We start from the raw sequence: 26,789 nt of genomic DNA, 5'->3' as shown, positions 1-26,789 counted from the left end.
TCCCCAATCTCAGTCATATCATGGACTCATGGAAGTGCTGGATCATGGACTGCTGTACCAGGACGGAGGGAAGACAATGTCAGGGCAGAGGGGATGGAAATACTTTTGTGAACTGTTGGTAAAAAGATGCTAGCCGTCAAAAGATAAGTCAGCTTTGGATAATCTGAGGTAGCCTTGGGAGAAATGTGTGAAGAGCAGACAATAAACTGTTTTGCCTTAGTTGGTACGAGCAGAGCTGAGTTCATAGGCACAGGTCAGGAGGTTCAGCTTTAAAGCCTGAACACAAAGGATTCAGCCTCCTGCCAGCTCAGGATCTAGGGAAGGATTTTTAATAGTGAGCAGCTGCAATCTATGCCATCTTGAAAAAAGTAAAAATAAAACACAAGCAGGCATAAAACTGCTTATCAGTTGAGAACAACAGCATCAATAATGAATTTTCACTATTAATAAATCCTGCCTCCAGAGTTTTCCCAGAAAGCTTAATAAATATTTCATTGTCTTTCATTCCGAGAAGTAATCTAAAAGACGACTCTGAAAATCTTGAGGAAAGGTGAAGGAACTCTTTAAAGTGTAAGATTTTGAAATGCTAATAGCTATAAGGAAGCATTAGTGCAGTTTAGCTTTGATTGCATCAGGAGTGGAATAGCTACAAAAGAGATTTAATGAGCAAAACATCCAGTGTAGTGCTGTTAAATGCTTCTCAAGCATAATAGGGTAATATTCCAAAAACACTGCAACCACCACACCATAGTCTTCCGCAGAAAGAGCATTGCCTCAATGGGATTTCCCACTCCCCCACCCCTCCAACACGGGTAAGTTAGAACTCAAAATACCACACACACAGCACGTTCATGTAAGGGAACCTTATACCACGGGAAATATCTCACTTCTGATTCCTCGAGCACAAAACAGAAGGCCACACACTCAGGGCAGAACAAAGTCGAGAAAAGCATCTTACAGTCTGGAAAGCTAAAAAAGTGAGGGTAAACCTCATTTGAGGTTGTAATGAAAAGCTCAGTCTCTAAAGGCTTTAAATGAATAAGCTAACACACACTTGTAAACATTTTAAATATGTATTCAAAGTCCTGTTAGATTCTAATGCTCCTCTGATGATTAAAGCCAATTCTCCTCCTCAGTAAATAATTCAGTAGCAAAGAATTGCTCAGCCTGGAAAAGAGCTGAACAACAGGCCAAGGCTCTAGATAGTTGCTCTTTTCTGAGAGATTTTTGCCTCTGTTTTGACTTTATGAGGAGAGGTTTCTGCAAAAGAGGAAGTTCTGCAAAAAAGTTGAAGTGTTTGTATTAACAACTGCAATTTAGAATCAGCATTTTCTGACCTTTATTCTGTTAGTGGAAGAAGAAATAGCTGATGGCATGAAAAGAGAAGCCAGCAACATAATTCATATAAGCTTTTGCCACAGGAGAGGAATTTTCTTATTCAAGGGCAAAGTACTGGTTTGTTCTAGTTGTGGTCAGAGACATTCATCCTCTAATACAGCATCCTGGTATTACATATTTGGTAGTGCAGATATCTAGGAACCTTGTCTCAAGTAGACTCCAGAAAGCAAAATACAATTCTGTGTTTGGGGGTAGTTTGTATTTATATAATGTTAGCACAAAGGTGCATCTTTCTAAGCACTGAAGAGCAATCTGATTAGGAGTGAGACTAACACTAACATAGTACTACTCCTGAAAAAACAGGCAACTCAAGTTTCCTCCCCCCTAGGAGCAAACATTTTTAAACCAGAGACTTTAAAGCTGTCTAGAACCTTTCCAAAATTAATTACATTAACTCTGATGGGTCAGAACATGGTTTGTCCTAACACACCACTAGGCCTGATCCAAACCCCATGGGAACCTTTTGAATTAGACCCTAATAAGGGAGATACTGGACAAACACACATACGCACAAAAGATATCGGTTCTTTATATTAAAAATATGCAAGAGCTTGAGCCACACATTTTCAATATTGCTTTTGCCAGATGATTATATAGATCAAGGAAAGACACCACTGAGTCTGAAACAACAGCCACAAAGCAGAAACCTCTTAGAGCGTACCCAAGCCTTCCTTTCCAGGCAGCAAACCCCCAACCCAACCAGCTTCTCTGAAAAACAGAGTTATTCACAGGCATTCGCAAACTATTAGCACGTGATACTGCAAAATACTCAAGCCACCCTGAGAGACATATACACACAGACCAAAAGAGAATTGCTCTAACAGAAACAAGAGGCACGCTGAAAGACAGAGAACCATGAGCAGCCAGTTTGGAACTACATTTTAAATCTTGCCCCAAAAAGGAAGCTTTAGGTACCTCTAAAGTTAGGAGGAAACTAGAAACAAGATATCTCAGAGCCTCACCTCATTCATGTTATATTTTTTTCAAGCTTAACAGTGTTCAGATCCAGCTTGTTCCTAGGCAACTTTAAGAAAAAAAACTTATTTCTAGACAGCATTTTCCACAAATAACTCTTAATAAAAGCAAACAAAAAATTAACTTTGTATTACTTCACAAATAATTTACCTCTTAAGTCAGGAGAACACAACTACATATCTCTCTATATATATGTATCTCTGACCTGTTTCATTCAGAGCTTTCTCCACAATCAGTTTGCTTAGCTGCACAGACAAATCTTCATTGGTGACTCCCTTTTGACTGTGATCTTGGCACTAGAAACAAGGAGCGATACAACAAAATGCTTCAATCTGGAGGCATAATACTTAAGACTTAAAGTCTAAACCAGATCAGTTCAAGAACTATAAGTGTAAAAAAGACTTTAAAAAAAGAGTAAATCAAGAGCATCAGTTGCTACAGAGTATCTTCTAATGAAAGAATTTTGCACAAGGGAAGACCCCATGCAGTTACTCACAGCTGTTGCATTTTGTAAATAGAAGCCATCATCAGTTAAATCCCAGAAATATCAGCCATATCTAAACCCCCCATTTGACAAATTTTGTCCCTAACATTTTCCTTTTGTCCCAGCTCCATACCACATCAAAAGCAAGTTGGGCCATACTTGCCTCCCAGGAACTAGAAAAAAAACTTGTTTGTTCCAGACCAGAACTACTATAGGCTGCCCCATTAATTGCATTTAAATGCATCACCTGTGGTTTCCCCGATGACACAGCACCATCACTCAGCCGAAGTAACTCAGTACAGCTGCTTTGGGCCCTGCAGAAGGGCAGCACTTTACATCAGCTGAACCTCCATCCTGGCTCCTCTTTGGCAGCAGCAACCTCCTTTCATGTGCTTGCCCTTGTGACTGCCAGGATGCCATGAAGGGGTGCTCCTGCTGGCCACAGGACCCCAGGCTGGGCTAGTTTTGCCTCTACTGGATGCTCTTGCAGCCAGCAGCTGTGAGAGAGCAGAGCATGGACAGGGGCAGAGGGGCTGGAGATCCAGGGGAGAGTAATACAGTCAGGGTGCCCCATGCCAAACCCACAAAGTGGTCTCAAGCATTTTACTGCTTAACATTCTTATTAAAACATAGCTATATGGCAACTTCCCCACCCCCACCCCTTTTTATTTTTTCATTGCCATATTGTTTAATTTTGTATTTTGCCAGACAGGCTTTCCCCCAGGAAATGCTGACTTTTCAGCTGGACCTTCCTTGTGTGTTGAGGGGTGGAGGACAGAGTGACAGACATGGTCCTGGGATACCACAAGTACATGTCTTTTTGTCCAATCTATTTTTATGAATGAACAGGTTCCAAAAGATTCCTGTATTTCTGAGAGCACAAGTATTTCTGCGAAATGTCTTGCTGGAAGTTTGTATAGAAAACACTAGAGAAATCCCATCTGGATACTGCGCACAAGAACTCACACTGAAACAGAGGCATGGAGGGGCTTATGGAAGTGATCAGAGGAGTGTTTTTTCATGACAGAAGGCTAGAAAACTTGTCTTGCACAGTAAAACACAGACTGAAAGAGGAGAGAATTGCAGTCTGTAAGGTATCCAAGAACTAAGTACCAGGAGAGAAAAAAAACTATTTAATTTAATCGAGATGTTGACATAAAGATATTGGACGCAAACTTACCACAAACACATCCATCCTGGAAACTAGGATTCCAGTTATTAGGAGCATGAAGTTTGGGAACTCTCTTCCCAAAAGTCATCTTTTAAAAAGAGGCAAATGAGGCACAAAAAATTAAGCGCTCCATTCAGCATAATACATAAAGTTTGTGTCAGAGATGGGAATTGGATACTGGAGACTTAAATGCCAGGCCAGGTCCTTTAAAACAAAATCAATATTCTTATCAGTGAGGGTCAAAGTGTTGAAAAGGTGGTTTGCTGAGCCAAATTTTGCAATCCAATATAGGTGAAGTGAGAAAATGAAACTAATATGAGAAAACAGATTAGATTTTTATAATAATAATGAACTGTTAATAAATAGTAAATAAATTGTTAGTGGTAAATCAGTACCACTAATCTTTGCAGTGATTAAAAAAATATTTTCATTTAAAGAAAAGATTTGCATTTCTGACACAGAGCATTACCTCAGGATGCTACAGAATTAATCACGATGCTTATGGGCAGTCTTTTCCTTCTTTTGCATGGCAGAGCAAATAATTTATTGATACCTCAGTGTAACCTGTTCTTCTCGGTTGGTTTTTTTTTTCCTTTTAAATTTTATTGTTGGAATTATTAATACAGTTGTGTCCTCAGGGAATAACATCCATGCTTGTAAAGTTCGGTTACAAACAAACAAGCTTAGACACTTCTCTTTCTTCTAAACTCATTTTGATCTGGGATTATCGCCTGACTGTAATTTATTTTTCCCTCACACAGTGCTTGTCAATCTGTTGACCTGGCTTTTTCTTTCTCAGTGTCAGAAGAAATCAATGAGCGTTTCCATTCGGAGATTCCCAAGAGTGTCTCCCTTATTATCAATTTCATTGCCAAGCCTGTTTTATCTCAAGCCCTATACACGCCTTGCTTCATCAGATTTCTCCAAATCCTAATTCCAGTACCAAAATCCCATATTTGTTATTTCTTACTTAATCCTCAGACGCTCATTTTATGCAAAGAGAGAGATGTATTTGCTGTTCAGGAGCGAAGACTTCTTTTAAAAGTGGTGTTTGTTTTGCTTCCTGAGGTCCCTGTTGCCTCTCCCTGCCCCGGGAACAGGGACCATGTTCCAGCTATAAACATGTTGTCACCATCTCCAGGAGGGAGACGGTGACACAGGGTCACACACTCTCCTCAGTGCTCCCTCATGCTCACAAGGATGTACATTGCCTGTCTTGGGGACCTGGATTCCCAAACAACATTAAATATACAGTCTTTTCCCCTCGGCCTTACATGAGGCAGAATCTTCCACATTTTCGGGTAGCCCTAACTTTGTAAAATGTCAGTGTCCTTCTTAGCTTCCGATTCACACTTCAGTTAGAAAGTTACCTTTGGTAAGAGCAAGAGACTCTGCGCTCTCATCCCAACCTCCCAAAACTGGAACTAGAGGGTGCACTTGCTTCATCCAGCCACCAGTGTGCTGGACAATATTTGAAAGAGAAGTGAGAGGACATGCAGCCAGCTTTTACAGGAAAGGTTGGTCCTCAATGGCCACAACCACGCTATTTACATTCCTAGGTTCTCTGCAGCCATTTCTGTCCTCTGGCAGCTCCTACCAGCAATGTTTCCAGCCTCCCATGAGAGTTTGGTTTGAATGATGCCGTCTTACTGCTTTTTCTCTGGTTTTTCATACAACACGAAGACCCTTCATTTTCCCCTTTTCCAGCAAAATTGAAAGACCCGCTTCTTACACCCAGTCACTGGAACTGGAATGACAATTCCTCAACATAACACAGCCTTAAGGCAAGTTGTGCAAGGATGCAGAGGTGACGGTTATTCCTTTCTTCAGACAGTTGCAGAGTTGGTGAGTTCCCGTGTCTCCCTGGAAACATGTTTACAAGTCTCTCTCCCTGCTTGTCTATCAAAGAGCTGCCATTGACACCCAACTGCCCTTCTTCGGCACCTCGTGAACTCCAATGAATTAATAACCACAGCAGCTTTGCAGAGAAAAACACTTGAGTAGAAATACGTCAGTAAAACTTAAAGGCTCAGGCTTTCAAGAGGTGTTTAAGTGGTGCGAGCCATGGAAAGATACCAGCGTGACTTTCACATCACCCACCTGCATCACTATAAGCCTAGATAGCTTGCTTACATTTCTGCCTAAATATCTTTAGAAAGCTGGAGCAGAAAGGATTTAAGTATGTCTTGCATTGAGTTCTCAGGTGATTTGGGGCATTTCTCTGATACAGTGATGTTGAACTTGAACTTTCCAAGTTAACACATGGAACTGTCAGAGCGTCCTTGCGTGCTGCACAGCTTTGTCCCAGCTCAGGGTACAAGCTCCCGGGGACTGCTTAGGGCCTGCAGCACAGGAGCTGCCAGCATCTTCCAAGAGGCAGACTGCACTGGGAGGGACAGGGCTCCTGTGTGTACACGATGACAGGAGGGACAACAGGAGCAGCTTGCCCTAGGCAGCGAGGTGAGGGGGGTCCCACATCCTCTGCTGGCCCCTGGGCCCCACAAGCTGTGAAGGCACCAGTGTGTTGTTCTCACAGGTGCATTGTGCAAGTGTGGAGGCAAATATCACATCACTGCCTGCAAAACCTGGTGTCATGTTGGTGTGGTACCACAGAGGTAGAGCTCAGCTGCTCGTCTTGAACTGAGAATTAAACGCCATGCTGGGAGCTGCCACCGGGCACACTGAGCTGTCGCTCTTCAAAGGGCTTAGGTTGTGTAAGCGGTTCAAGGGAATTGCTAAACCACAGACAATGAAGACAACTTTAAATGAGAGACAAAATGAAAGGAAAAAAGTTGTCAAAATGTCAAGGTTAATGTTTTCATAAAACTAACCAGGGAATGGATAGACGGTATGCGTGTAAACTTTAAACTTAATTAAAACTTTTAAAGTGTGAATACAAAACTAACTTCAGTCTAGACAGTCAATAAATCTATCCTCCTTAATGAAATACTGGTCCTTTTGGTATTTCTGGTCAATTTTTTTCCTCATCCTTGCAGCTATGTGTAACTTTGAAACTCAGATTCCTGTCTGTCAAAACCAGAGGAGCCGTGCGGAGCAGGACCACAGCCTCCCATGGCTCCTGCTTCGCATCCTCCTGTGCCCCTGGCTGGGCCAGCGACACTGCCCCCAGCCCAGCTACAGCTCTGGGATGGGCAGCAGCCTCTGAACATGCACACCAAGCCAAGGAGTGACAAATCTCTGTCCCCACCCCTTAGCTGGACCATGATGGTTTCTGCAGAGGATCTCAGAGGTGGTTTCCTCCTTCTGCAAAGTGCCACAGCTCTGCCCAGGCTCTAGAGGCAGCCCAAAGGAAAGGGACCTCCTTGTCTTACAGTCTGGCAGTGGCTCTACTATTTGGACAGCAAGAGACAGCAGAAATGTAGTCTGCAGTGACTCTGAGAAAGCCTGGCCCTGGCAGGTTTCTGGCAGATTTTAAGAGGTCGGTTTAAAGAGCTCTGCATCCAGTGAGGGATGCCCAGCAAAATTCCTAGGCACATGCACAGCTTTGGGCAGGAGGCACCCTGAGGGGACACGGTCACTGTTTTGCTGCCTTTGACATGGGGTTGGAGCTCATCCTAGAGAGGAGATTAGAGCACTGATAGGGATGATCACCACCCCAAGCCTCCACACCACAGGAGATCCCCAGTGCGGGACAGTGCTATCGCAATGGATGGTCTATCACGATGTGCAGCAGGACAGGTTTCAGAGCCCTGCCCTCCGACCCCAGCATCCTCATCCCCAAGGCTGACTGTCAGTTTAACAATGAGGTTGAACCATTAAAAGCAACTGCAGTTTCCTCAGGAACTGCTGCTGCAGTGAGAAAATACCAGAAAGCAGCACTTTGGACCCAACCTAGTGTGAGCTCGGCTTCTTTACCACAAAAGCAAGCAGCAGAGCTGTAAAAGACCATGCACGTCTGAGAGACTGGAAGCTCTTGACTCCCCATCATTGACCCCCAGCAGGACCTGGCCATGGAGGCGGCTGTCAGCTCAGCTTCTGGGGTTCACACATACACAAAGCCAACTCAAGACCAGCCTGGGCTGTAGGCAAGACTCAGTGTAACTCTCCTGATGGAGAAGGACCAGGCAGAGAAAGGGAGGTGGTGGCTTGCTCTCCCAGCAAGCGAGGGAGAGCCCTGGAGACCTGCCCCTGGCACAGCCCAAGGCAGGGGAGAAAACATCTGGAAGAGACACCCCAGCCTGTCTCTGCCTCCTGGAAGAGGTGAGGCAAGCGGGGCTGTTTCACCATCTTCAGCATCCTGCCATCCAAAAGTTGCCTGTGCTGAGAGCTGACCTGGGATACGCCATCACTTGTTGGACTGAGTTTTGCATTTTGTTTTACTAAGAATTGCTTGACTTGGGAGAATTTATACTTGGATATTAGAGAGACATAAACAGCCATAAAAATTCCAGCTCTGCTTGTACGAATGATCCACTGATGTGTGTTAAATGCACTCTATTGCCGCACTAAAGTCAATTTGCAATTGATCATATTGCATTTCTAGTGTCAGCAGATATGAAAACATGTCATTTACCAATGCTTAATGAACCTCTATGCTGACAAGACATAAATATCAATAAGCAGCTCTCGAGTTAAGGAGGTTAACCAGCAAAGTACTCAGTGAAAACATTAAAGAGGTAATCATCTGGCAATTGCTGTATAGATGGAGCAGCTGCCCTCAAGGATGACTAAACCTATGCAAAGGACCATTACAGGAAAAAAGGAGAAAAAAAAAAGAGGCAATTAACTCCATGTTATAAGCTGAAAAATTCTATCTGAATGAAAAAAGTAATTGCCTTTCTGGATTGCACTTGTACTCTTTTCCACGAGTACTTGAGGTAATCTGCTTAGGAGGGCTCTTTGACCTTGTTGGATATTTGGAAAGGAAAAGGCAAAACAGCAAGTTGTTCCGATGTTGTTCTTCTTAATTCTTCCTGGCAATGCTGATCCTTCCTTCTCTCTTTTTTGAATCTTTACATTCCTTTCATTGATATTTTAATCTTAAAACCTTCCTTTTTTTTTAGGACAAAGCTTTCAGTTTCCTGTAAAGTTAAAGGAATGCAACAAAGGGAACACTATCAGTGCTTAGAAGCACTTCATGAAAGTAAAACACAGCAGATTAAACTTTGCTTTATAGTTAATGGAGCAATTTAACAGCAGCTACATTCACCACTGGACTGAACATAAATTTCAAGTTCAATTCAGATTTTAAGCAGATGTAAATGGTGTTTATATTTAATCTATGAAGCCAAGGCAGCAAGAGTTTTCTGAGCAACCACAGGAGTCCAAAAGAGTTTAATCTCTCACAGCTCAGATATACCTGCTACTCGCAGGACAGAGTATGCATGATACCCCTTTTGCAGTCAGCTCTGACTATGAAATGGGCCTGTTCTGCAGGGTCAAGGAAAAGGAAAGTACAATTGAGGGTGGTGCTACAGAGTGCTGTTGGCAGAAATCACATCCCCTGTGTGAGATCCCCTGACCTGGGCATCCTTTCCCCATTTTACAACCATTTCCCACCCCAGGCAGATACCAGCTATACTCTGCCTGCAGCAACCACTGACCTGCACCCCAGCCACTCCCGGGGCAGGGGTCCCCCTCTTTGCAAGCTGCTTTCCCTTGCCCAGATGACCGTGGCAGCTGCCTCACCGCACCCCTGCATGCTCTGCCTCCCCTCCACTCTGCCCAAGTAGCACCTTGCCTCCTGGACGAGGCTCTAAGCTGATATCCCAGCCATGAAGCCTCTTCCTGTAAAAGTCAGAGGGCCACATCAAGCCCACAGATGGCCACACTGACCCTGCTGATGTAGGGAGAAAAGGCTGATGCCTCTCAGAGGCCAAAAGCTTCTGGTTTTGCCAGTGCCCAATGCCTGAAGTATGTGAACTAAGCATCTTGAAAAAAAAGAAGAGAAAAAAACAAACAGAAAAAAAGCAGTTATATATTGCCATTAAATAGCAGCAGGCCAGTGGGTTTCGGCAGTGTGTCATTCTGAACTAGCACCTCACAATTTGCAGCTGCTTTGGAAAACCACTGAGTGGTCACATTATTAAACAGTTACCGGAGGCAAAAGGAAAACTGTAGTAAAGCTGGAGGAAGAAAGGGAATCTTCCCTTTCTGCAGAAGAAACATAGGGATGTTCAGAGATAGCAGGCATTTAAGGAAGTTGCTGCCTTTTGTATATTCAGTAACAACTGACTATTCTAGTAACAAAAACTCCCTGATATTTTAACGTATTGCAACGCTAGCTGTGCAAAGTCACCACATGTATGAGATAGGAAAAGGAGTTTGTACATCAGAAGATATGCAATTAGCAGGAAATTGTCTATGCTGTGGTACAGCCTTTGCCATACACGCTGACAGGGTACTACATAAATCCTTCTCATTTCAGGCATGCTCTCCAGCAAAAAACTCATCACACAAACCCAATCCTCCTCTCTCCTGTATACAGCCTATCCTATTTCAATGCAAATATGTTGCCACTTGATAATAACAATCACTCACAGCTCTGGTATCACATTTTTCATCAGTAGATGTAAAAGCAAACATCAGACCAACAGAGGTCAGTTCATTAACCCCATTTTGCAGCTTCAGAAAGCGGAGAACGGGAGTCGTCCCTCCGTGCAGGCTGAAACAGAAGCAGGGCTTCAGTGTCCCGGGGATGCTCCCCTGGGATCCTTAACCTCTGTGCTTGCAGCCCGGGCTGGACACAAGGTCAAATTCAAATGGCATAGCTGTATTGCACATATTCTGGGGGGTGTGTCTCAAGGCACTCGGCATGGCTTCCCCTTTTAGGCACTAGTATTCCCAAGCACACTTGGAGGAGCTTGTCTGGTTTTCCCTCTGTATACTGCCAGTGTCCATGCAAAGTTGCAGTGATCTGCCTCTACTTGCACCTCTCAATGTGCAAATGTCAGTTTTACACACACAATCAAAGTGAAAATCTTCAAAAATGGAGCAAACCCTCAAATAATTTACATGGATACTTTTAAACTATGATGTACATTTTTTTTAGCATTCTGATAACTTCATGATGGCCAAGCTCCAAACCTCAAGTACCAAACATAAAATGTAACGAGATGAGGCAGAGGTTTCTGACACACCTATTACTGCATGCATAAACTGTTGGTGATGAAATTCAGTAGGTATAATTGCAGAAACGCTTCTCAAAGGGTTTCAAAATGTGCTGAAGAATGCAGTATACAATAAAACAAGATGTCACAGAAGCCTTGATTTCCGTTGCTAACAGCTAATTTGATCCCAGCTGCTGTTTGGCCAGCTACAATTTGAACCAAACATGAAGAATGACAATTGCAATCAGTAGCACAATCTTAATATGAAATTAAATATATCCTCCACATCAACCGCAGTTATGCACAAATAACTTGGGAGCATTCCATGTCACACAGCAGTACTCTAAAAATACATTTGCTTTCAGATAGGATTATAGATGGCCGAGCAGTTTCTTCTTAACTCACACCTGAACTTCAGAGTCTTTGCCCACTACAGTAAGCTTTAATCAAATTAAAAATTTGCTCCCTGGTATGATTATATCTCAACCTTGTAGGGATATCTTATTATTATTGCTGCCTTGTGTAGAGGGGAAAAAAGGCTTTATGTAACTCTGTGCTTGATTTTTCAGAAATGAAATAAAAGAGGAGGTTTCATTTGCACTGAAGGATGAGATTTCCCTCTGGATTTACTGCCCTCTAGATATCTTTCAGTATAAAACTGCTGTGCTTTTTAAATGGATTTTGCAATAATCTTCTTTAGCTGAGGATGCAATGGGGAGGGGACAAATAAGTACAAAGGCAGGGAAGAGGCAGTGTTTGAATAGTTTGTCAAGATGCTTTTTACAAAGATAAGGTGTCTTCAGACGATGCCAGCTGTCCAAAGGAAGGGGGGCGGCTATATGTGTCTATGGGGGAGACAAATCAGTGCTAAAGAAGTGCTGGGTGGTTGCTGTTATGGGACAACATGCTCCATTTACTCTGCAGAAGAAGCAGTGAGATTATCAGCGCATCATTCCCACGTACTGCTCCACCAATGGGCGTTAGTGCTAATGTGAGAAAATTGATGTGAAGAGGCGTATTTCTTCCCCAAAACTCCCTCCCTCTGTCTCTCTTGGATGGTACAGCGCTGCAAAGCTTTTCTCAGTGATGCCAAGTTCTGGGTTGGTAGTGCCACTCCAGACATTCCAGATTTGTTTGGTTTTCTCTGCAGCAGAGAATGAGAATGTTTTGGAGACTTTAACAGAACTCTATTTGCTAAATTCTCTATTTCCACCCCCATGGTTGTTCTGATCTTTCTGGCAGGGATCTCAACAGAAAATCTTTTAGTAGAGCGATGTGCACGAGTGTACAGGTACATAGTGCAATAGGAGTTTAAGAGAAAAATGTCATACAAAACAAGAGCAGTACTGGTGATTCATTATAAGATACTACTAATAAGATGAGGATTAGGTAAGCAGGGCAGCCTATAAGTAAAAGGTAACCATAACTGAATTCTTCAGTTTGTTCAGAGCCCATCGGGAAAAAGATGTTGTTCAGACCACCTAGAGCAAAAAGACCTCTAAAGGTCCCTCCAAATGAGACGAGACAAATAAATTGTTTCAATTATCTCTCTATTTTGTGTCTTAGCCAGGGTTTTAACTTCAGGAAAGACTTGGGGGGAAAAAAAAAAAAAAGAAACACTTTATTATTAGATGGTGAAAAGAAACACTTTATTATTAGATGGAGAAAAGAAGGCCCAGCTTTTGGAGCCCCAAATGTTTACACATGTATCCTACCCAGCTTTCAAGTAATTTGACTCATACACAAACATTTGTGTAGACCTCCTCCCAGACCAAATCCTGTAAAAAAAGTACTTTTTTTGTGAGCCTAGATGCAAATAGTCCTATTGATCCCAAAGAAACAGCCATTGCAGCAAGCACTGCTTGCATTTCAGTGTCTGCAGGATCAGACCCTGTGATCTGACAGCTTGACAAAATTACAAGTTGGCATATAGAAAGCATCATTTGTCAAGGGAAACTAAGGGAAAAACCAGTTATTAACTCTCAAGGTCAATGTAGGGTGATCAATATTATTAATTGCATGTGGATAAGTTGAGACAGCAGTTCAGCACTTTAGCAATTATCTGAGATTCAATACAAGTATTAAATACTAACAGTATTCAATCATGGGTGGTTAAGAAAAGAAGCTCCTAATTCTGCTCACCTTTTGCAGGGGAAAGAAGAGTTCCTTCAGACTAAAGTATTGCCAGATACCCTCAGCCCTGTGCTCAGACCAAGTGTGTATGGGAGTCAGAAAGGTAACATTTTGCCCGTCTTGTCTTTCTTGACACTGGAAACAGAAATCTCCAACTAGCACAAAATGCCCTGCCTTGATGGCATTTCTAGCCTTACTAGAAGCTGAAAATTCCCAATTCCACCCAGACAGCCTGTTGCCAAGAGATTACAGCATGACTTTATCTGTGTTGGAACAGGAATTGGCAAATACACAAGAAAACAAGCATGCAGGGAAGAGCAGACTGAAAGGACATACTTGCTTACACAGCACATGGCACCACAGACACTTCTAACTAGGGTCCTACCAATTAGTCAGAAGAAAATCCCCCCTTCAAAATTGTTCAAAATCTGTTCTAAATCCTATAATGTTCTAATATTCTACTCAGGTGGTAAGAAAACATAAATTCCTAATTTTTAAATGCATGAGCCTTTCTTCATAATTTTATCATAACTAATGTGTTATTCCTGTCCTATTGTCATGCCTTCAGCTGTTTCCAGACTCTAATTTATCTGATTTAATCACTCCATTCCTGGGCACCAACTTCTATGGCTAAACTCTTAGATATGGACACTTGCTCACTCTGCATTTGGGGAATAGAAAGGATGCTGAACCCACGCCCCGTATTTGATTAACTTGGGCCAGCCAAGAGTGGGCAAATTCCCAAACAAAGATAATTTGTATTAAATTTTGAAAGTGTCCTCAAAAATATCAAATGCCTTTTTAAGCCATCTGAATGGCCAGACCTTGGCTGTTCTCACGAAAACTGTTGGGAAGAAAGAATAAGTGCTACATGGTTGTTAGTCATGCCACTTGTTGCTTGCCTGAAAAGTGCTCATTTGCTATGGTGATAAGCAGAGATGAGGGACCTGAACAGAATAAAAGTCTTGCTCTTGCTTTGGACCAGAATCTCAGGTGGATATTAGTATTTATAAATTCAAAGACTGCCACTGGTTCAGAGCTAAATTTCAGGCAGTCATCCAAATCGCACCCAAAGCTTAAACCTTTAGACATGAGCCTTCCTCTCCACCAAGCATTTATGTAATTAATACATCTTTTTTTTTTTAAAAAAAAAACCCACACTTAAAAAAACAAAATGACAACACTGTATCAAATGAGCTGGAAAAGTACAGAGAAAAGAAGGCATTCAGTGAGAGCCCAGAAGCCATAGCTCTGACTTACATAAGTGAAGGACAAGCAGTGTCTTCTGTATAGGAGAGTTTATTTTCCTGTCGTGATCCAAACTAATAGTGAAGGTGGGTTCACCTGTCAGATATATTATTCCAAAAGAGGGATGATGTTTTCTAGTGACAGAGTTAGCCACCCCCAGTGTGCATGGGGCCATGATTTTCCTCCAGTTCCGCTGCCAACATCAACCGTTCTTCCCACCAGCCTTGCCTAAATGAAATCTCTCCTTCCAGCAAACAACGCCTGCTAAGGCACCTGCTACCCTGAGGCAGGAGGACTGATGGATGAGGTTGCCTAAGCTTTGTGCTGACATATGAAAGCTGTGACAGCATCTGGAGGAGTGAAGGGTTGGTAAAATCAACTCAAAGAATTACAAGAACTGGTAAAAGTGGATGTGAAGGCAGAGGCTTTATTTCTGGTCTATTTTAATCCAATTCTGCCTATGGAAATCTGCAAATAAGAGACTTTAGTGCTGGTTTAAAGAAAGAAAGATGTATAGAGGGCTGAGCTGAGGGAGGCACAGATGTGGAGGGGGAGAAGAGAAACGATTGGTATGGATTCATTAGAAGTATCACATTTTCAGCTACACTGCACAACACGGTTATGTTATCTTCCACTTCAGGATGCCAAAAGTATCCCTGTCACCATCTCTCTGTGTGCTTAGCTTCAGCAGCTTCTCTAGGATGGCCCATCCTCCCAAGTGTTCCCCCAGGGGACACTGGGATCTATTCAGCCAGCACAACATCCTCTGCTCTATTCCAACCTCCAGACCATGACAATAAGTTAGAGCCAGGGAACACAGCTGGGCCCATCACCATGTGTGGCTGACCACTGGGTGCCAGGGTACCTCCCAACAGCACATGGCGTCCCACAGGGGAGTGTTCCTCAACTGGACTCGAGCTCAGTAGCTCAGCAGTCCCAGATGAGAGGAGTTCAGTTATGGGCTCATGCTGCAATCATACCCTACTAACCTAGTGGGTCTCCAGACCATCAAGTAGTGATGGCATCACAGTTTATTTGCACAGAGCAAACCTTGATATAGCTTTAGTGGACAGCACTCTTGACTACAATGACTGGCACGTGTGGAGGGAAACCTGGACTGCCTAGATGACTCTGCAACAGAGAGCCTTGTCGTTGGGGTGTAGAGCTGAGACCCAGGAATCTCGACTCTGTTCTTGCTTTTGCTGGAGAGCTCTTGCACAAATCTCCTGCCAGTGCTGGACATCAGCAGCCTGGCACTGTTCCTGGCAGTGTATTTGTTGTGACCCTCTTTTCATTACACCTTGTAAGATCATTCAGGATCTTTATAAACAAGGCTCCACAGGAATACAAACAGCAAATTGTCAGTGTCATGTTGTTGCTTGGTTTACTGAGAAGTCCATACAAATACATATGCCCCTCTGCATGGATCTAAGCATAGAATAGTGACCATGAGGAAACTACTAGCTGCCAGGATCTGCTTGGCTCTTTCAGCCCAATAGCTCTATGCAGTCTACTTGGTAAATAATATGCATTTTTCTATGTGTATGTAAAGCAGGAATAAATAAGTGTGATCCGTTTAAAGTTCCAGTCATTCTCATCATCTGTATACAGATAAAAAGATAAACTAATCAAAGCACCTGCAGAATGTTACATTCTGGACAATTATGGAGGCAAAATAATATTGTTTAATGATATATCAAGCTGACATTAGCACCTTCTCACCAGAGCCATCAGCCCACACCGGTGAGAGTTGGATTTTTATTGGTATAAGTGAAATTAATCCCAACAGAGTTAACCCAGTTTACACCCATTGAGGATTTACCTATTACTTTGCTGCAATGACTTCCACTTCCCCATGTCCCCGGGGTGATCAGTGAATTGTGGATTTATACAGTCCCTATGGCACTTTTCAGACATTTGTTGTTGCTGCATTTTTTCAGTTGTCCCAGTTTTTACCTTCCCACCTCCTTTTAAAACTTTGACCATATAATTCACTTAAGCTTCTAAATGAGATATGTCTATAAAGAGCATCTGGGTCAGCCAGCCTTAATTTGAAAATGTCATTACTCCCACACTAAACTTCCCCCATCAATCCCACAGCAAGCATCACAGTTTGTATGTGTCCCAGACCAACCTTAGTGAAGTTGTGGTCTTTTCATCTTCAAAAAGGAGGAAAATAGGTGGAGGAGATAAGCAAACACCACCCAGAGTGGTGAAGACTGGAAGTGTCCAGGGAAATACAGCAAGGCAGTATTCTCATTTCCACAGACTTTTTGGGCTGCTAAGGTGTAAAGTTTTATCTGGAGAAGGAAAACCATTAAGCTTTTAGCTTATGCTTAGCTCAATTCCAACTATCTTTAAGTCAATTTCATTTTGCAAAGTTCAGAAATATTCAAGATGGTCCTGAGGTTCAGAATATCATTACCAGGTCTCCCACACAGCCTTTCCTGCGGGTAACTGAAGAAAGTTGTTTCTGGGTCAGTGGAGTTAAAAGGATTACATCTGAACTAAAGGTGGGATGCTTTTCACTTTCTTAACCTGAAAGTTAAACAGCTAATATGCCTAGTCTCTCTCTCTAGTCAGTTTGATGAAAGGCACTTTCAGAGAGCTATTCATTTCATCCTGTAATAGGTATTAAAAATAGGCTGAATATATTGCCCTCTGGAGCTGCTCACCTCGATATTTAAATATCTCCAGGAGGTGGATCTGTATCTTTAGCCATAAGAGACCGGATTCAGTTGGAGGTTAAGATGCCTCCCTCCAGGTGTCTACGTGCGAGTGATGTGTCCAGGTTCCCATTGCTGGGACATTTGGCCAATACAGTAAGCAGACCCTTGAGAGCAATTCAGCTCACCCTGAAGCAGACAGATAGGTTTGATTGATTGTGTAAATTGAGAGCTGGAGGTCTCCAGTGGGTCCTGCAGCTGCCACTCCAGAACAGCAAAAGTTCTGTGCCAAATCTTCAGCTCTCTGTGGATGTCCCACTTACTCCGTGGCATCTCAAATGGCACCAAACACCTATGTTTAAGCAACTGAACTGAACCCCTGGTGCTTGCATACCTCTCTGGACCCCTCTGGCAGTACTGACTGATCATCATTGACTATGATCAGAGTGCAGACAGCCATTTCACAGGTAAACACCTCCATGCAGATGCCAATGTTTGCCTAACTCTCATGTTAAAACTTACCCAGGTTTTACACACCAGTTGTGACACAGCAGTACCACAGCAAAATGCTTTTTAGCCTGTGTATCCTACCACGTACAGCCCATTTTCCCAAGGAGGGCACAGAGACGACATAAACAAACCTAGTATCACTGGCTACTTGTCACTGGCACTGCAGAAACAGGCTCAAGGACAAACCCTACTCAGTGGGTTAATCAGTGTTAGTTCCTTGATTAAAAAAAATTAAGTCATTGATGTAACAGGAAACAGAACCTGAGCCCTGGAGGAAGCATCTCCAGCAGAGTCAGTAATGAAGCCTAAAGAGTCTCATGATTCCTGCTATGGCGTCATGACCATGACCCCCGAAGAAACTGCTGTAAGAGGTCAGGGTCTCCTCCTGAACTATTTGCTCTGCCCTAATTACAAGCAGAAGAGAATGCAAGTGCCTCTTTAAATTTCACCAGAAAGTATACAGGCTCGTATTATCATGGTAATAAAAGTAATACACATTTGTTGAGCTCCAGTGGGGTGTATCAACAAAAGCAGCAGTATGTTTTGAAAAACAGTAAATCACTTTCTTAACAGCTACCTCAAACTTTGGATGCTTTCAGCTACACTTCAATGCGGTAAAGAAAATAGGTACTTTGGGTTCAAACTTATTATCATTCAACTGCCTGTTTATAAAGCACTGGTAGGAGATGTTTACAATATGAGTGCAAGCAAGGGCTCTTCAATCTTGTGAACCAATCTAAAGTTAAGTGAGTGAATCGCTCATCTGCGGTCAACTAATAGGAGGAGAAAATCAACTCTGAGAAACCAATTATAGTTCTATACCTCTATTCTCCAGGATGTGATGTCCAAGTCAAGTAAGTCCCCAGAAACCAGTCTCCAAGACTCACTGGGAATGTTCTGCATCCCAGAATAGGGTAAACTTGTTTTCAGAAGATCTAAATGAAGACATCCAGACTGAAAAAGCAAGATGGCAACATAGTGTTGTCAACTGGAAGCAGAAGTATAAAAACCAGAAGGTAAAATTACAGGGATCAGATTGGCTTCAACATTTGAAATTCCAATAAAAGCAGGACAGAGAACAGAATAAAGTATTAACCTAACTACTGATACAGTGAAACAAGGATTTGCCTACCTAATAAAATTCAAACTGACAGATTCCTGTTGTCCTCTCAGGGTACCAGCTCCCAGTACTCTTTAGAGGAGATGTTGTAGAACTCCATCATTCACTCTTTATGATCTCCACAAGAAAAATGAAGTGTCAAATAATAATCTAGAGGGGGCTCAGATGCAGTGTCCTATTTGCGGCTCCATCATTTTGTGCTGAGCTTGAGGATTGCACTTGTGGAATTCAGCTTACCTCAAAGTGGAAAGGAATTTAAACAGCAAGGTTTCAGTACTTATAATCCCTGAAGTCCTTGAAGTAAGAGGGTCCCTCTGAAAGAGGGAGCCTCTATTTCATCCTCAGTGCCAGAATTACTACATAAACCAGCATGGCCCTTTGCCTGGATTTGGAAACCCTAGGCATGCTTTTCAAAGCAACCAAGCACCTAAAGTTCCAGCTGAACTCAGCAGTTCTGGAAAACAAACTCACAATAACTGACCAGGCAAAATAATACTTCTCTTCTGAGAAAAATGTGCTGTAATTTTCCTTTAATTTTGGCTTCTCCAAGTAGAAAACTAGATAGAAATTTCTCCTAGACACAAGATCTGAATTTTCACTCTCCCACTCTGGTTTTGGGGGAGGTAAAAATGAAAAACAACTTGTCCACCAACTCAAAGACCCTACCTTAAACCCTGAAATGGGGGGAGGGCGGAGAGGAAAACAAAATTACAAACTGCATAGTTAGAATTTGCCTTATTCTGGTAGGATGATCAGAAAAAATATCTGTGTTTTTCTGCTAGCTGGAGCCAAACCAAACATTCACAACTTGGACATCTTAGACGAGTGCACAAGATGCTATTGGTTATTAACATAACACTTTTCCCCAAGACTGTGCCTATGATCTCTATTTCCCACTCCATAGTTTTGCTACTGAGGAGGAAAATTGTCTTTGTCTTAATGATGAATAAGGTGGTTTTGAGAATTGCTCTAGGCAACCATCACTAACATCTTATTGTGTTATCTAGCCCAAGGTAGTTTTGGGTATTGGAAGAGATGTCAGAGCTGTCTGCTGTTCTGCTGGTGTAGAAGTAAAAAGAAACTGCATGTTGGTCTGAGACTCAGACATGGAAACCAGCTCTGATGTAAAAGTGATTCAAGTTTTTTGTAGGGTCTTAGTTCTTTTGAGCTTTGACAGTTAGGGGTGTTTTCATAAATGGAAAGGAAGGACCCAAACCTACTGACCCTGAAGTGTCAGCGATTCAATTCTACTGTGGATCTTGCATCTGGAAAAGCCTACAAATCATCAAACTGTCACGTCAAGCAGCTGAATTACTGTGTGACGGCATGAGCCACAGCATCCCATGGCATTAAAGAGGGGAGACTTTTCTTGTAGAAGAGCACTGAAAAGCCGAGCAGCAGGACCCTCAGGACTGTTGGGGAGCTGAGTGAATCAGCCTTGCTGCTCTGCTCCATGCTGCCATGGCTAAACTGATTTTGCATCTAAATCAGCTAATTTAAAGGTGTCCTGGACACGTCTGCACCATCCTTTCCTCCCTTCTGTGACTGCATAGAAAATGTAAAGGAAAAGGCGAAACACAGACTTTCTAAAATCTACAGTCTGGCTTATCATCCATAAATATAGAGCTTCTACAGGCATCTTGTGGCTGATGCTGCTGCAAATACCCAATGAAACACTAGAAATGCTGTATACTGGAGTTTACTCATATGAAAATCATTGCACAGAACAGAGAAGAGAGAAAACCAGCACGGTTATTCCAGAAGCCTGTAAATCTTTTTCTTTTTTTTTTTTTTTTTTTAGTTTCTGTCACTTAATGTTACTATAAGTCAGTATTTTCTAATAAGCAGAGCACACTGTGATGTTCAGATGTACAGATCTCAAGAATCAGGCATAGTATTCTATGCTTTCTAATTAGCTGTGCTGGCATAATTGACTCTGGCTGGACACCAGAGTCAGTACAGCTGTGTGCTGACAATGCTATGAGGAGGCTGCAGCAGGTATAGAGGACGATGAGCAACAGCAGCATCACATACCCGGGAAAGGGGGAAAGGAAGGGGACATCCTAGGAATGAGGGAAGAATACATGGAAGCAGAGGCAGAAGAAATGGAGGAGGAAGACTGACAGGCAAAAACAAAGGATAAGGAGAAGTGGAAACAAAGAGGTAGCAGTTCTGTTGTATGTCTAAAAGAGCGAAGAACCACTGGCTGAAGTTGATGAAAACTGCTGATTTCTACTAACAAAGGGTCTGGGCATGAAATATTTGGTGTTTGTTTTTTTTTTTTCTTAAAACTGTTCCGTAGAGTCCTACTGAGATTTTTTTTCCAGGTAACGGGCAGTTTGTCAGCCTTCGCTGGCAGCATGGAAGCCGGTGGGTGCCTTTGCAGCAGCACATAGGAACAAAGAACACAATGAGGAGGCCCCCACCTCGCTCGGTCTCTTCTCCCAAGTAACAAGCAATAGGGCAAGAGGAAATGGCCTCAAGTTGCTCCAGGGCAGGTTTAGGTTGGATATTAGGAAAAACTTCTTCACTGAAAGAGTAGTCAGGCATTGGAACAGGCTGCCCAGGGAAATGGTTGAGTCTCCATCCCTGGAGGTATTTAAAAGACGGGTAGACATGGTGCTTGGGGACATGGTTTAGTGGTGGACTTGGCAGTGCTGGGTTAATGGTTGGACTCGATGATCTTAAGGGTCTTTTCCAACCTTAACAATTTTATGATTCTATGATTCTGTGAAACTCTATTTAATTAATTCATGCATGGCATTTGGGGGGGAAATTAATACATTCCCTCTTCTTTCTTCTTCTGAAGTTAGATTCTTTGCCATGTTCATTTTATGTTTCCCTTGTACCAAATACCTCCTGTTACATAGCTAATTCAAGATGTCTTTTTTTAAAAAAATAGTACTATAGGTACCTCTAGCAGGTGACACTGACAGTGGTAAAGAGGGTTAAGCCAGCCTGCCCTGGCTTTACCTAACAAGTTGAAGAGTCTTAACTTTTTTGCTAATATTTTTCTTTGCCCATGTATGCGTCCACCACAAAGGTGCTGTCTTGGTGGTACCTGCAGGAAGGTCTCCCCACCACAGCTGCCATGGATGCTCCTCAACTCCCAGTTTCTGTGCTCCTGCAGTTCCCCAGAACAGCCTTTACATCCTCTGTAGGGCTTAAAATTTAAAAGCATTGTGTCAGCTTTCTCAACAATATTCACCCTTCCAGACTCATAAACCTAACAGACATACAGAAACAACCTGCAGCTAGCCTCTTTCAGAAGCTCGGAACAGATCACTCATCCCCTTTCTTGGTTTCTCACCTCCCAGGGCAGCTGAAAGCAGGGCTCGGTGTCACTTGGGTGGGATCACACCATCACAGCATGGGAACAAGCCATGGGACTGATGCAGCATGGAGATGGCAAGGACGGTCAGGGCTTTTTGGACATGCAGCCTGGCACGGTGACATCAGCCAAGAGATATGCAGCAAGCTCCCCTCTCTTTGATTCACAGTATCCTACATAGGCCAAAGGTCCTTTGAGGTTTATATAAATTGCATTGATTCCTTCTTCTTTCTCCATAAGACTGGTCCAGTTGGAGTTATAACAGATTAATGATCAGGCATGATTTTTTTTTGCGGAAATCTTGCTCCTTAGACCCTATCATGACACCATCTTCCCTTTTTTTGCTTGTTTTCCTACTTTAAGTTCTGTTTTGAACCAGTTTATAAAACAGAAATGTATGTCTGGGTAAAGAGAGTGTGTGCTTCCTCAAATTATCTCAATCTCATTTTTAATTTTGGGTATAATTGTTACCCTCCACTTCTCCAATGAAATAGCTGTTTTTAATTAGGGAAGGCATATTTTTGCTGCAGATCAGCTATTTCACACTAAGCTCCTTCAGAACTTTTCAATGTACCATCTGGAGCTGATGATTTGCTGCTTTTTAAATCATCGATTTGTTCCAGCTCTTCTTCTGACACATCTTGATTACCAGAAAAGAGCAAGTCCCAGTAGGTATTGCTCTGATATTCTCAGTGCTGAAGAGTGATGCAAAGAAATAATTTAGATTCTCAGCAATGTCTTTATCTTCTTTAATTTCTGCCTTTAATCTTCAGTGATCCAGCTTCTGAACTACCAATTAATTATTCCTACTCTTCTGACTGATAAACCTGAAGTGTTCTTATTTTATGCCTTTAGCTGTTTACAGTCCACTGTATTTCTTTTTAATTTCCCTTTCATCTGGTCTTTACATGAATTAATGTGCCAATGTGTCAGTAAGCTAAGGTTAGATTTTCAAATTTGGAAAGATTCCCATTTGACTCAAAAAAGCTCTCCAACCCTGCCATTCAGTTGTACTGGTTTACTCTTTGCCTGCCTAGTATTATTTTTGTTAGAAGCATACATGTGCTACAGACTCTGTTACTGTTCATAAGTGGAATTCATGGCATCTTTAAGGATTTTTCTTCCTGTACACCTCCCTCAGAAGCTTTCTTGACTAACCCTCTCAATGTGACCAAAGCCTGGATGTTCTGAAATTCAAATTTCAGTCACTTTTCTGTACTTTATTTCCCACTAAGATACTGGACTGTATTGCATTAATATGTCTGTTAGCAGCTTCAGATGCAATCTTGTATTGAATTCCTTCCTGCGTGTTGCTTAAGATTAAGAACCAAAAATCAGGACATCAGGATTTAGGCACCTAAAAAGGGGGAATTTTGATCTAAAATACCGTACCTACTTATGACTCTGGCCCAGACTGAAAAAAAAAGGCACCTACCCCCTGTTTTAGACCTGCCAAAGGCAGAAACCAGGCCATAGCTGGCAAACCTGGAGTGTGTAATCCACACCAGTAACAACCTGGTGGTGGAAGCTGCCTTTCTGCAACAGCATAGTGATTATAGTACTTGCTTCTGGACATGGAAAGGCTGCATGCGAGGGAGGTCAAGCCAGCATTGCCCATCTCAAACAAAGCACCCGTCCACCAGGCAGGGCACCAGGCACCGGGAGAGAAGAGAGCGCACGCTCTCCCGCTCGTGGGGCAGGGTTCCTGGCTCAGAAAGGACAGCAAAGTTTCTGGGGTGAAAGGAAGCCTGATGCTATAGCTTGGTGGTTTGGGGTCTCAGAGGAGAAAGGACACCCAGGTTTGAGTCATTGTGCTGATCCTCAGCATTTTATTTTATCCAAGAGTTCAGTGCAAAATGGTCCCTAAAACAAAACATGTAACTTACTGTCTGGTGCCTGCTGAGACTCCCCTTTAATACCTAGGAAGAGCTTATCTTTCCGCGACAGAGATGTGCAGGTCCACATCGATGGCATTAAAGTTGCGGCCTGAGCCCTAAACCATCTCCTGCTCACAGCACTCGCTCCTGAGGCCTGGGCTTGAGCAACATCCAGTCCCAGCCCTAAAACTCGATAGTTCTTCAGTGGAGAAAGCTGAATTGTATCTCAAGTCCACATGAAAAGCGAAGGTATTTGAACAGGCTTGCCTCAGGCTACTTTATTTCTGTTATGCTCCTTCCTAAATTGGTAGAAGCTTCTCCAATATTTTCTTCTGGTTTTCTGCTGCTGACACACCTAATTACCTCTGGACAACAGAGTTCCTCAACCTCTTCCCTACCCAGCTCCCTCCTCACGCACTGCCAAATGATTTGTCAGGCAGTAAAACCCCTCACAACATGTCAGCCAGGCTCTAAATCATTTATTGTTAGCAAGTAGTTGGAAAAAAAATTAAGAAAGTCAGCCTACCTCTGGCCATGGAAAAGACAATGAGAATTAGTACTGTTCTGCCTGCCACAACCCCTGGCAAGGCTAAACACTGAATTGTTGTTAATAGTTTAGGAAGAGAGGAGACGAAATGCAGCACAACAGACATAATCCTCAAATCCTTTCCTGGCCTCCCTGGTGGGTCCACACCACATGTGGTTTGGCCATCCTCCCCGCAACGGCTCTCTCCTCACCAGCCGCTTCGCCGCCGCTGGCCACACTCACTTCAACCACAGAGCGCTGGGCACAAGAGTCTCAAAATGACTTCACAGCAGAATGGCGGCCGCACTTAGTAAGGCCTTGTAAACCATCCAAATATCTGCGGTAGGCTTGCTGTCTGCCTCTGTGCCTGAATGTTAGAAGACTAATTTTGGTAATACACATTCAGACAGAAAACAGCACAGGTAGAAGACTTGGTGAGTTAGAGCCACTGATATATATCATGTATAAAACCCTGGTCACTCTCTGGTTACGCATGCAGAAACAGTCAGAGACATAAGCCCTCTTGCAACTGGGGAAAAGGCCTTTACTGAACTTTTCCATTAAATATTCTGCAAATACCCAATCCGGTGACCTCGTGCTGCTACAGCCACTGCCAGGGCATCCGCTGACATGATCCAGCTCCTGCTGTTCTTCTCTGGCCAAACTTGAAGCCACTGAACCCAACAAGAGGACACTGATAAAATAGCAAACCAAAAGAATACTTCACCACAACCGTCTGACCTTCTGCCTCTCTGCTGAGACACCCTGGGCTGATAGAAACCCAAATTCCCCATTGCCACCTCAAATTTTCCCACCCTGAACCAGCTGCAGACCCACGTCCTCGCTGTGGCCCACCAGCGCAGGAGGGAGGTGGGCGCCTCGTGCCCCAAGACGTGGGGCAAGGGTGCCCCGGAGCTGCGCACCCATCGGGTGCTTGCGGCACCTCTGCTCTGCACATCCCACGCCCGCTGCGCACTGGAGGCAAAATGGCATCGCGCCCCATGCTCGGCCCCACTCGAGTCCTCGCCGCAGAGCAACAGAGCCACCCTTGCGCTTACCTTTCCCAGACACGTGCATTTGGGGACAGGCCTCCTCAGAGGATGGCGGAGGGAAGCTGGCAGGCGGTGGGTCCCCGAGGGGCCCCCGCGAGCGGGCGTGCTGCTCCCCACCCCTCGCAGCGACACAGCGGGCACCCGGCAAACGCTTGGCTTTGGCACGGCGCTTCTCAGGCGGTTGCTCCGATGAGGGCAATGAGCTGTGAAGCTGCTCCCCGCCTCGGCATTGCCATCTCGTCAGCTACGCAGTCCAAGGAAAAAACATCGCCTTCAAGCTCTAGCGTCATCTCCATCGAGGGTGTAGGGCTGTCTGTCTGGGAACGGCATTACATAGCAGACCGGGATGCGCTCCGGGTTCAACACTGACACCTTCTTCTCCCAAAAGAAAACCAGGACCCCAAAGAATAACATGCAAGACAGATGGAAAACAGGGAGGACCGCATTGAAGGATGCTTCTGGGTCAGGGCTGCGCCTCTTCCCCGGTTCAACAGCACCATCTCCTGGGTGGCCCCGGCCACGCCGCCCGGCTGCCGGCAGCTCGCCCCCCGAGAGCATCTCCCCAGGGGGACCCTCCGCAACCTTCCTCTGGAGCCACCCGGAATTTTTAGTTTATTGGCTTTTATTTGCTTTCCTTTCAGGCAGGATCAGTCTTCTTGCACCTGTTTCCTTTCTCATATTACTGCTTCTCTTTCATGGAACGTCACAGCCAGATGAGTAAATAGATTAAATGCTGAAAGAAAGCACATCCTAGATTCTGCATATTTTTAAAATAATCAGTACAAGACATTCTTGAATACCAGCCCTAAAAATGATGTGATTCAAGCTGTGAAGGTTTGAATATGTACCCAGTCTTCATAGATCACATCCTCTTTGAAGTAATCAAAAGGCACCACTTTTCAGATAATACCTGAATTTTCTTTAAGCAAAAAAAAAATCCCAAACCAAAAAACCATCCCCCCCCAAAAAAAAATCCAGACCTAAAACTACTTGGAGAGCTGTTTAGACTTTTTAGACAAGCGACACTGTGGATAAGAACAGAAACGTTAGGTTTCATAGCATTACCATTCAAGAGGGAAATCTTGTCTGATAAGTAGTATTTCAAAGATACTCATTCTAGTGTGCATTTGAAAGCTCTAAAATGCTTGTTGAGATACTCCTGCAAAAGCCTTTGTTTTTCACTCACTAGATCATAGGTTTAAGACTAAAGGCTCCAAAACTTTATTCT

General features: G+C 43.4%; 1 protein-coding gene across 1 annotated transcript in view; it reads right to left on the bottom strand.

The window, feature by feature from the left end:
• TUNAR (transmembrane neural differentiation associated intracellular calcium regulator) overlaps nucleotides 1–26,006 on the bottom strand; it is a 164,228-nt gene extending 138,222 nt beyond the window's left edge. The window contains exon 1 of the mRNA XM_087747640.1: nucleotides 25,568–26,006. The gene's annotated coding sequence lies outside the window, so the exon portion shown is untranslated. The remainder of the gene's footprint in view (nucleotides 1–25,567) is intronic.
• Between the last annotated feature and the right edge of the window lie 783 nt (nucleotides 26,007–26,789).

This window comes from Nipponia nippon, unplaced genomic scaffold, assembly GCF_047370975.1.
Source record: "Nipponia nippon isolate SJK-2023a ecotype South Korea unplaced genomic scaffold, ASM4737097v1 scaffold_11, whole genome shotgun sequence".
NCBI classification, from domain to species: domain Eukaryota; kingdom Metazoa; phylum Chordata; class Aves; order Pelecaniformes; family Threskiornithidae; genus Nipponia; species Nipponia nippon.
Note: the sequence above shows the minus strand (reverse complement) of the source record. Positions and strands in the feature narration are given on the sequence as shown.